The sequence below is a fragment of the Dendrobates tinctorius genome, unplaced genomic scaffold (genome assembly GCF_039654945.1).
Source record: "Dendrobates tinctorius isolate UK_male_01 unplaced genomic scaffold, ASM3965494v1 ptg000113l, whole genome shotgun sequence".
NCBI lineage: Eukaryota > Metazoa > Chordata > Amphibia > Anura > Dendrobatidae > Dendrobates > Dendrobates tinctorius.
In genome coordinates, this window is record NW_027361781.1 from 13,099,692 (window position 1) to 13,111,119 (window position 11,428).

An 11,428-nucleotide genomic window follows, 5' to 3' on the forward strand; every position below is an offset into this window, starting at 1 on the left:
ATCTCTCCAGAGGAGGGAGGTACACAAACCTCTACTCAGTATGTACAGCGAGGGTGGGGTGATGCAGAGCAGGCCGAGGTCACGCCTCAAACAGGGGACAGCGGTTCTTTGGCAGTTGGGAGTCTGCAGCACATGGTTGATTTCATGCTGCAGTGCCTGAGAAACGACCGCCGCATCGCCCACATTCTCGTCTCGGCTGATTATTGGGTGTACACCCTCCTAGATCCTCGCTACCGGGACAGCGTACAAAGGCTCATACCAACGTTGAACCGGGAGCGTAAACTGCGGGAGTACGAAGAGTCACTGGTGCAGTCCATAATGTTTTCCATTCCACCCGACAGCATTGTTGCTAGTGCTTTACAAAGCAGCTATGTGCGTCGAGGCAGTGGAGGAAACTCTGCACAAAGAGGGAGCAGAGGCAGCGCCGCAGCACAAGGCAAGACCACTATGGCCCAAATGTGGCAAAGTTTTGTGTGTCCACCACAATTGTCTACACCATCAGCGACGCCTAGAGTCAGCAGGAGGCAACGCTTCCGTCAGATGGTGTCAGACTACATGTCTTGCCCTGTCACTGTACTCCCAGATGGCTCTTCCCCCTTCAAGTTTTGGGTCTCTAAGCTGGATACATGGCCAGAGCTTAGCCAGTATGCATTGGAGGTGCTGGCTTGCCCTGCTGCCAGTGTATTATCGGAACGTGTCTTTAGTGCCGCAGGTGGTGTACTAACAGACCGTCGCACACGACTATCTTCCGATAATGTTGACCGGCTGACTTTTCTGAAAATGAACAAGGCCTGGATCTCCAAAGACTTTGCCATTCCTCTTACAGACTAAATTAGTGGTTGGCAACTGTATCCAGGTCTGCTGGTGTGTTCATTTTTCTACCACCTGAACTATAATCCCTGTGCTTCAACACAGCCAGTTGTCGCTCAGATGTGTCGTCTGCACAGAGAAACACACTAGCTCCTGTGTTAGTGGGGTTCAGTAACGCCAGCTGATCCCCTGCTGTGTGGACGGCAAAGTCACCAGCTCCATCAACATTCAAACCACTACTGATTTTTAACCGTGCCCAACTTAGGTCTCTGGCTCCACTGTCTCTACTATTTCCCCTGACCTCCAACCCCGCCATCTACATCTCTGAAGTGGCGTCAGCACAATCTACACTTGTTCCTGTGTTCCTGTGGCTCAGTCCCATCAGTTTATCCCCTGATGTGTGTCCGGCAAGGTCTCCTGCTCTGTCCACATTCCCATAACCAGTAGTGGGAATGAGGACAGAGCTGGCGAACTTGCCGGACAAACATCAGGGGATCAACTGACGGGACTGAGCACCAGTAACACAGGAACAAGTGTAGATTGTGCTGACGCCACTTCAGAGATGTAGCTGGCGGGGTTGGAGGCCAGGGTAAATAGTAGAGACAGTGGAGCCAGAGGCCTAAGTGGAGCATGGTTAGAATCAGTAGTAGTCAACAACCTCCATAAAAACCGCTGCCCATTGGCCTCTGCATGCGGCATGCGTAATCCTGGGCTCCAACAGTGTCAGTTGGTGTTCAGAAGTGTCGTCTCCACAGAGCCAAACACATTCGTTCAAGTGTTAGTGGGGTTCAGCACTGCCAGCTGTTCCCCTGCTGTGGAGATGGCAAGTCTCCTGCTGCCTTCAGCTGCCAAAAGCAACAGGCCCCAGCCTGCTCCTCGCCTAATCCTGGGCTCCAACAGCGTCAGTTGGTGTTCAGAAGTGTCGTCTCCACAGAGCCAAACACATTCGATCGAGTGTTAGTGGGGTTCAGCACTGCCAGCTTTTTCCCTGCTGTGGAGATGGCAAGTCTCCTGCTGCCTTCACCTGCCAAAAGCAACAGGCCCCAGCCTGCTCCTCGCCTAATCCTGGGCTCCAACAGCGTCAGTTGGTGTTCAGAAGTGTCGTCTCCACAGAGCCAAACACATTCGTTCGAGTGTTAGTGGGTTTCAGCACTGCCAGCTGTTCCCCTGCTGTGGAGATGGCAAGTCTCCTGCTGCCTACACCTGCCAAAATCCAGTAGGCCCCAGCCTTCTCCACGCCTAATCCTGGGCTCCAACAGCGTCAGTTGGTGTTCAGAAGTGACATCTCCACAGAGCCAAACACATTCGTTCGAGTGTTAGTGGGTTTCAGCACTGCCAGCTGTTCCCCTGCTGTGGAGATGGCAAGTCTCCTGCTGCCTTCACCTGCAAAAAGCAACAGGCCCCAGCCTGCTCCTCGCCTAATCCTGGGCTCCAACAGCGTCAGTTGGTGTTCAGAAGTGTCGTCTCCACAGAGCCAAACACATTCGTTCGAGTGTTAGTGGGTTTCAGCACTGCCAGCTGTTCCCCTGCTGTGGAGATGGCAAGTCTCCTGCTGCCTACACCTGCCAAAATCCAGTAGGCCCCAGCCTGCTCCACGCCTAATCCTGGGCTCCAACAGCGTCAGTTGGTGTTCAGAAGTGACATCTCCACAGAGCCAAACACATTCGTTCGAGTGTTAGTGGGTTTCAGCACTGCCAGCTGTTCCCCTGCTGTGGAGATGGCAAGTCTCCTGCTGCCTTCACCTGCCAAAAGCAACAGGCCCCAGCCTGCTCCTCGCCTAATCCTGGGCTCCAACAGTGTCAGTTGGTGTTCAGAAGTGTCATCTCCACAGAGCCAAACACATTCGTTCAAGTGTTAGTGGGGTTCAGCACTGCCAGCTGTTCCCCTGCTGTGGAGATGGCAGTCTCTCCTGCTGTCACCTCATTCCAAATACAGTAGGCCTCTGCCTACACCCTCCTATTTCCTGGGCTTCAACACAGCCAGTTGTAGCTCGGAAGTGCCGTCCACACGGAAAGAGACACTTGCTCCCGTGTCTCAGTGGGGTTCAGTAACGTCAGCTGATCCCCTGCTGTGTGGATGGCAGTCTCTCCTGCTGTCACCTCATTCCAAATACAGTAGGCCTCTGCCTACACCCTCCTATTTCCTGGGCTTCAACACAGCCAGTTGTAGCTCGGAAGTGCCGTCCACACGGAAAGAGACACTTGCTCCCGTGTCTCAGTGGGGTTCAGTAACGTCAGCTGATCCCCTGCTGTGTGGATGGCAGTCTCTCCTGCTGTCACCTCATTCCAAATACAGTAGGCCTGTGCCTACACCCTCCTATTTCCTGGGCTTCAACACAGCCAGTTGTAGCTCGGAAGTGCCGTCCACACGGAAAGAGATACTTGCTCCCGTGTCTCAGTGGGGTTCAGTAACGTCAGCTGATCCCCTGCTGTGTGGATGGCAGTCTCTCCTGCTGTCACCTCATTCCAAATACAGTAGGCCTCTGCCTACACCCTCCTATTTCCTGGGCTTCAACACAGCCAGTTGTAGCTCGGAAGTGCCGTCCACACGGAAAGAGACACTTGCTCCCGTGTCTCAGTGGGGTTCAGTAACGTCAGCTGATCCCCTGCTGTGTGGATGGCAGTCTCTCCTGCTGTCACCTCATTCCAAATACAGTAGGCCTGTGCCTACACCCTCCTATTTCCTGGGCTTCAACACAGCCAGTTGTAGCTCGGAAGTGCCGTCCACACGGAAAGAGATACTTGCTCCCGTGTCTCAGTGGGGTTCAGTAACGTCAGCTGATCCCCTGCTGTGTGGATGGCAGTCTCTCCTGCTGTCACCTCATTCCAAATACAGTAGGCCTCTGCCTACACCCTCCTATTTCCTGGGCTTCAACACAGCCAGTTGTAGCTCGGAAGTGCCGTCCACACGGAAAGAGACACTTGCTCCCGTGTCTCAGTGGGGTTCAGTAACGTCAGCTGATCCCCTGCTGTGTGGATGGCAGTCTCTCCTGCTGTCACCACATTCCAAATACAGTAGGCCTCTGCCTACACCCTCCTATTTCCTGGGCTTCAACACAGCCAGTTGTAGCTCGGAAGTGCCGTCCACACGGAAAGAGACACTTGCTCCCGTGTCTCAGTGGGGTTCAGTAACGTCAGCTGATCCCCTGCTGTGTGGATGGCAGTCTCTCCTGCTGTCACCACATTCCAAATACAGTAGGCCTCTGCCTACACCCTCCTATTTCCTGGGCTTCAACACAGCCAGTTGTAGCTCGGAAGTGCCGTCCACACGGAAAGAGACACTTGCTCCTGTGTCTCAGTGGGGTTCAGTAACGTCAGCTGATCCCCTGCTGTGTGGATGGCAAAGTCTCCTGCTGCCTACACAGTCGTAACACTACTGATTTTTAACCGTGCTCCAATTAGGCCTGTGGCTCCACTGTCTCTCGTATTTCCCCTGTCCTCCAACCCCGCCAGTTACAGCTCCGAAGTGGCGTCTGCACAATCCACACTTGTTCCTGTGTTACAGGTGTTCAGTCCGGTCAGTTAATCCCCTGATGTGTGTCCGGCAATGTCGCCTGCTCTGTCCACATTCACATAACTAGTTATGGGAACGTGGACAGAGCAGGAGACATTGCCGGACACACATCAGGGGATTAACTGACCGGACTGAACACCTGTTACACAGGAACAAGTGTGGATTTTGCAGACGCCACTTCGGAGCTGTAACTGGCGGGGTTGGAGGACAGGGGAAATACGAAAATCAGTGAAGCCACAGGCCTAAGTGGAGCTTGGTTAAAATTAGTAGAAGTCTACAACCGATCTTAAAATTTCTTCAATGCAGCCTCAGCCTGCTCCGTGCTTGTCCCTGGGCTTCAACACAGCCAGTTGTTGCTCGGAAGTCTTCACAGAGTAAAACACTAGCTCCTGTGTTTGTGGGGTTCAGTAACGTCAGCTGTTCCCCTGCTGTTTTGATGGCAATCTGTCCTGCTGCCTCCCAATTGACAGCACATCAGGCCTCAGCCTGCTAAGTGCTTGTCCTGGGCTCCAACATCGCCAGTTGCTGCTCATAACTGACTTTGGCACAGGTACTCCCTCCTGCCCAGCTTGGTTCCAGCCCTGCCTGCTGTTTCCGGGAAGTGTCAATGTCAGTTTGCCACCCCAAGTTGCCATGTCGTGTTGCGGTTGGGTTAGCCGAGGCTAGGGTGCCAGCAGTTTAGGTGCTTCCTATGTGGACTGCGGGTTCTGGTAAGAAAGGCTTGTTCCGTAGTGCCAGTAGGACAAGCACCCCCTGTAGGACTGTGTGATTCGGTAACTGCGGCCAGCTTGCGGCATGCCAACTTTGCTTTTCAGGGGTAACTTCTGCTACCCCTCCGGGTTCCAGCACCGTCAGCTGGTTCTCGTCAGAGCCTTTGGCCTAGGTGCCTCCATCTCGGTATCCGAGTTCCGGCAACGTCTGCTGGTCCTTGGTAGTGCTTTGTAGCACAGGTACCTCCTGCTTAGTAACCGGGTTCCAGCACCGTCAGCTGGTCCTCGGTTGTGCCATTGGCTCTTATTCCTTCTGCTGCCCCTCCGGGTGCCAGCACTGTCAGCTGGTCCTCGCTATTTCCATTTGCTCTTGCAGCTTATGCTACCCCTCCGGGTTCCAGCACCGTCAGCTGGTTCTCGTCAGAGCCTTTGGCCTAGGTGCCTCCATCTCGGTATCCGAGTTCCGGCAAAGTCTGCTGGTCCTTGGTAGTGCTTTGTAGCACAGGTACCTCCTGCTTAGTAACCGGGTTCCAGCACCGTCAGCTGGTCCTTGGTTGTGCCATTGGCTCTTATTCCTTCTGCTGCCCCTCCGGGTGCCAGCACTGTCAGCTGGTCCTCGCTATTTCCATTTGCTCTTGCAGCTTATGCTACCCCTCCGGGTTCCAGCACCGTCAGCTGGTTCTCGTCAGAGCCTTTGGCCTAGGTGCCTCCATCTCGGTATCCGAGTTCCGGCAACGTCTGCTGGTCCTTGGTAGTGCTTTGTAGCACAGGTACCTCCTGCTTAGTAACCGGGTTCCAGCACCGTCAGCTGGTCCTCGGTTGTGCCATTGGCTCTTGTTCCGGCTCCGGCTCCGTACAGTCAGTACAGTCAGCTGGTTCAAGAGGACAAAGAACAGGAAGACAACCACCAAGATGCAGAACAACAAGAGAGAGAAGACAAAGAAGCATAAAAAAACAAAGCAGAAGAACATTAAGCATAAGACTAATACTCTGAGCAAATGATATTATCTTATTTATAAGCAGAAGAAGACTAAGCAGTGTATGGGGGTGAGTCCGTTCCTCCTCGTGGTGCCCCTGGAAAAGGCCTGCTGCTGCAGGCCAAACTGAACGCGGACAAATCCTGTTGTAAATCTTTTGTGACAGGCAGAACGGAAGGTGTAAACTTCTAACTTTTCTAGATAACAACTACAGGAATGCCTGACACAAACAAGAATATGATGAAGAAGAATAGGAAGAAGATGAAGAAGTTGAATATGTAGAATAATAATTGTTGAATAAGAAGAATATGAAGAATGTAAGAAAAGGAAGAAGAAGAAGAATGTAAAAAAAGGAAGTAGAAGAATTTAAAAAAAGGAAGAAGAAGAATGTAAAAAAAGGAATAAGAAGAAGAATGTAAAAAAAGGAAGTAGAAGAATGTAAAAAAAGGAAGAAGAAGAAGAAGAATGTGGAATAAGAAGAAGAAGAAGAAGGTAAAAAAAGGAAGAAGAATAAGAAAGAAGAAGAAAGAAGAAAGAAGAAGAAGACATACATGTCTGGCAAAATATAAATGAGGCTAACATAGTCAATATCTTTGTAACTCCTAACATCTTTAAAAAAAAAGTTTAATTCCTGCTATTCCATTTGATTGGGCTAAACCTCTATGGCTTTAATGTCTCCTCCACCTCCCACAATACATTCTACATTATTCTTAGTTGTTTTTCTTCATGTAGAATTAACCTACAAGGAAAGAAAGGGTTTTTTTTTAATTCCGATATTTTGGCCCCATTGACTTGCATTGGTTCCCGGTATCGGAATCGGCGATACCGATACTTTTTTTTAAGATCGGCCGATCCATTCCGATCCGATATTTTCAAGTATCGGCTGGTATCGCTCAACTCTAGTCATGAGATGTAAGAAGTGAAGTATTTTTCATTGTACTATACTGCTATTTCTCTGCCGTATCGGAGCATCATGAGTTGTGGTATGTGTTAAAGGGTGCTAGAAAAGCACCTAGAGAATATCATTTGAATCCTATAAAAGAGAAAAGGCAGGACGATTTTTTTGTTCAAAATGAAATTCCCATTATCTTACAATATAATTCGAATGTCAGAATTATTAGAAATATTGTTAAAAAACATTGGAACATTTTAAAAAATGATAAAATTATTGGGGAATTATTGCCTGTGAACCCCAGATTTGTGTTCCGAAAGGCGAATAATCTTGGAAACATGATTGCACCTCCGATCCCAAGCATTTTGAAAAGTAACAATAATGTTGAATCAGATCCTGTAAAAGATTTTTTTCCATGTAAAAGATTTGGACCCTGTAAAAAATTGAACACTAAGAAACAAATGTTCATTAGTAATAAGGGTACGGAAAACAAAATAATGGATTTTATTAATTGTGACACAAAAGGGGTTATCTATGGAATCACTTGTCCATGTGGTAAATTGTATATAGGAAGAACTATTCGCCCATTACATGCACGAATTGCTGAACATCTTCGTAACATTATTAATAAATTTACTGGACATCCCCTTTCTAATCATTTCTGTAAGCATCATGGAGGCTCTATTAAGGACATTTTGGTAACTGGTATTAAGACTGTCAAAAAAAGCTGGAGAAAAGGCGATTTTATTGCGCAGATGTCAAGAGAAGAAAGCGAATGGATTTTTAAAATGAATACTCTTATGCCTAATGGTTTAAATAGCGAAATTGAACTATTCGCTTTCAATAAATAATTTTTTTTTTTTTTTTTCGATTGGATATATAAGTGTCACCTCTATGACATGGATCATCCCTGAAGAAGGAAGCAGTAAGCCTCCGAAACGCGTAGGATTGGTTTTTGGTCCTGTCAGTCATTTCAGCCGATCACGTAGTTCATCACGTGATAGTGACGTCACGCAAGGTCCTGCATCTTGCCGGCTTTTTTCATATCTCCCGCTGCTGGACCCGCTCTTTATCGGCGATTACTATTGGAGATTTGGGCTATTGCTACCGGCCGGAGCATTGCCCGTTATCTACTCACATCAGAGGTGGACACTTTTTATTTCTTATCCGTTACTTCCTAAACATCTATGTGATCGTCACCATTTGGGAACGTACCATCACTCCAGCACGTAGGAGCACAGGAGGAGAGTGTCTCTCCGCCAGCTGAAATCTCTATTGAATTTTCTACAAATACAGCGTTGGCATTGTGGAATGCGTTATCATCCCAGCCTATAGTGGTAAGGTAGGAGAAACATTTGTGCAAGTTGAACTTTTAATAACGCACGTGTTGTGAACAGTGACCTGGACGGTCATTTAAATTGTCTCCTCGTGTTAAGAGACCCACGGTTGCTGGCATTATTATTATCATTATTATCTTGATAACAGTTTTAGGAGATTTCTTTATTATTTGCGCTATCCACGTAAACTTCTGGGAGATATTTCTGTCTTTTGAGATTATTTGGTTAATTTTACTATGGATCGCTATTGAGTGATAAATTGTATTCTAGTGGGTTAAATTTGCAAAAATGTCTACATTTCTGTTTTTTTGCAATCAAGATGGGTGTACATTAATGAGAAAAAATTAAACTTTTTTGAATTTACCAAATGGCTGCAATGAAACAAAGACTGAAAATTTTAAAGGGGTGTGAATAGTTTCTGTACCCACTGTATCTTCAATTTGGAAAAGAAGTCTGCTACACAAAGTTTCCTAGGATGTGAATTGGTAATACAGTCCTGAACGTTGCCTTTTACTTCATGTTATTTTATGATGGAAAATAAAGACAGATGCTAATCCACCAGACATCTGATTAGTTCCCAATTTATTTTTCAGCAGGATGAAGACCCCAAACATACAGCCGACGTTATTAAGAAAACTACATTTAGCAAGAAAAAGAACAAGGAGTTCTAAAAAGTGATGATATTGCCCCCACAGTGCTCTGATCTCAACACCATTAACTCTGTTTGGGATTATGATACTCTTTGACACACTCAGAGCAGAGATGAATGTGTCCCATGAATTTGTGTCTTTCTGCAAAAATTAAGGAATATGCTCCTCAGACCTTGTGAGGACACCACAACTGTGGACCAAACCTCAATCACTGGACAACAAAACTTTCACACTGCTTATCCACGAATTTCACCGATATTTACTGCCAAAACTTTTCTCCCCTTCCCACATTGATAGTTCTGCTTCACAACACTTTTCTTATTTACTGCACTATTCCTGTGTCCTGTTGAGTATAAATATGTGACTCTTCAGATTTTGTTATTCTATGCCTGATGAAGAGACTTGTGCAATAACGAAATTAATAATTGATAATTGTTACCATTTTTCAGTTAGCCTTTAAAATCAATCAACCATTAAAGATTTTTTTTTTAATATTTCACTGGCTAACTCGGTACAAAAATGTTTTTCTAAAGTGCCTCAAACTTTTGCACAGTACTGAATACATACATTTATGGCAGCACAGTGGCTCAGTGGTTATCACTGTTGCTTTGCTGTCTTCTGTTCAAATCCCACCAAGGACAACATTTGTTAGAATTTTGTGTGTTCTCCCTCTGCGTGGGTTTCCTCCATGTCCTCCAATTTGATCCCACTCTCCGAAGACATAGTGAAAGGGAATTTAAATTGTGAGCCTCACCGTGGATGGTGATGATGATGTTTGCAGAGCGCTGCACAATATGATAGTGTTGTATAACCAATTCATTAAAAATTAATAATATATTTTTTCAAACTTTTACAAGATAGCTCCTTTTGCTGTACATATGGTAGATGTCAGGAAAGGGTATAGGAAATCATTTGCAATGTGAAAGATTAAGTTCTCACCATGATCAAGACTACTGGTGAAAGTTCTTGTTTTTTTCAGGTAACTGTAGTCAAACAGGACAGTGCAGAATCCTGTTACCAGAGACTAGAATTGGGGAAATAAAGATGTTGGTGAACAGGATTAAAAAGAGATTGAACATTTTGGTAATTTTGGGTTAGCTATTTAATGGCAAAGGGTGCCAGAAACTTACCAGGTTTTACACGGCTTCCTTTTATCTTTGTTTTTAATGGCTTGTGAAGGAACTGTTTTTTTATGTTGAACAGTTGAACTAGATTCCTTCCTCCCTTTTCCTCTTCATGGCTGTGACTCACCAGCAACAACTGCACCCTCCACATATATCTCTGGTCATCGATAACTTTGCAGGGTAGGGAGCTCTATTCATTTTCCCCTTTTCTCTATTTTATTGCTACATAGAGCTAAGCTCAAAATTATCATGTGTAAATAAAGATAGACACTGAAAAATCTGTAATAATGAGTGACACTCCACAAATGAAAAAAAGCAGGGTAGGAACATCAAAAAATAGAGACAGTCCAACATTATGGAATCAATGGTGCTACATAAATAAATAAATAATAATAATACTTATAGTTGTAAAATTAAAATTCACCTGCGATAACAAAACAAATAACTCTGACGAGTTTCTGAATAAAGATCCTTAGTGCTTCATGTTACACACACATACCTTTCTTGAAAAGTATAATATTACAGGGTATATACACTAGTCTCCTTAATATTGCGTTGATCCAGGGAGCTAGTCTGATTGCCGTATGTGGAGTCGGGAAGGAATTTTTTTCCCCAATGTGAAGCTTACTGTTGCCACATGGGTTTTTTTTGCCTTCCTCTGGATCAACATGTTAGGGCAAGTTAGGATAGGATATGGGTTGAACTAGATGAACTTAAAGTCTCCCTTCAACCTTAATTACTATGTTACTATGTTACTATGTTACTATGTTCGAGCATATATGCTGGGTTGATACAGTAGATAATTACAAGAGTCTTGACATAAATTATTGCTATTATTAATATGATATAACATTAACCCCCTTAGCCCCGAAGGCAATTTGCACACTAATGACCGGGCCAATTTTTACAATTCTGACGATTGTCACTTTATCTATATATATTATTGCCTTAAATTGTCCATCATCCACTTCCGTCTGGATGTCCCCGAATCCCACAATCCACCGCGCCGACCAGAAGTACGCCGACCGCCATGTTTGAATACCCAAGTGATGGGTATTTCAATATGGCATGCGCTGGTGGTACCAGGCCCTTCCACAGTACCACCAGCGGGACACCGCTGCCACTGCTGGACCTGCCGCCGATAGACCCCACCCCACTGGACTCTCCCGCCGGACCTGCCGCTGCCTGCCCACCCACCTCTGTCACAGCCGCGGTCTTTCCTGCCGGCTAGCCATCGCCAGGACCCCCCCACCGCTGAACCACCGCCGCCGCTGGACCCTCGGCTGCTGGTTACGCCACCGGACCCCCCGCTGGACTCATCGCTGCTTGCCCACCATGTACATACACACATGCACATACACACACATGTACACACACATGTACACACATGTACACACACACATGTACACACGCAC

At 46.5% G+C, this 11,428-nt stretch overlaps 1 long non-coding RNA gene across 1 annotated transcript in view; it reads left to right on the top strand.

The window, feature by feature from the left end:
• Nucleotides 1-9,613, top strand: part of LOC141101026 (uncharacterized) — a 38,798-nt gene extending 29,185 nt beyond the window's left edge. The window contains exon 3 of the long non-coding RNA XR_012234856.1: nucleotides 8,833-9,613. This is a non-coding gene — a long non-coding RNA (uncharacterized lncRNA). The remainder of the gene's footprint in view (nucleotides 1-8,832) is intronic.
• Nucleotides 9,614-11,428: the final 1,815 nt, after the last annotated feature.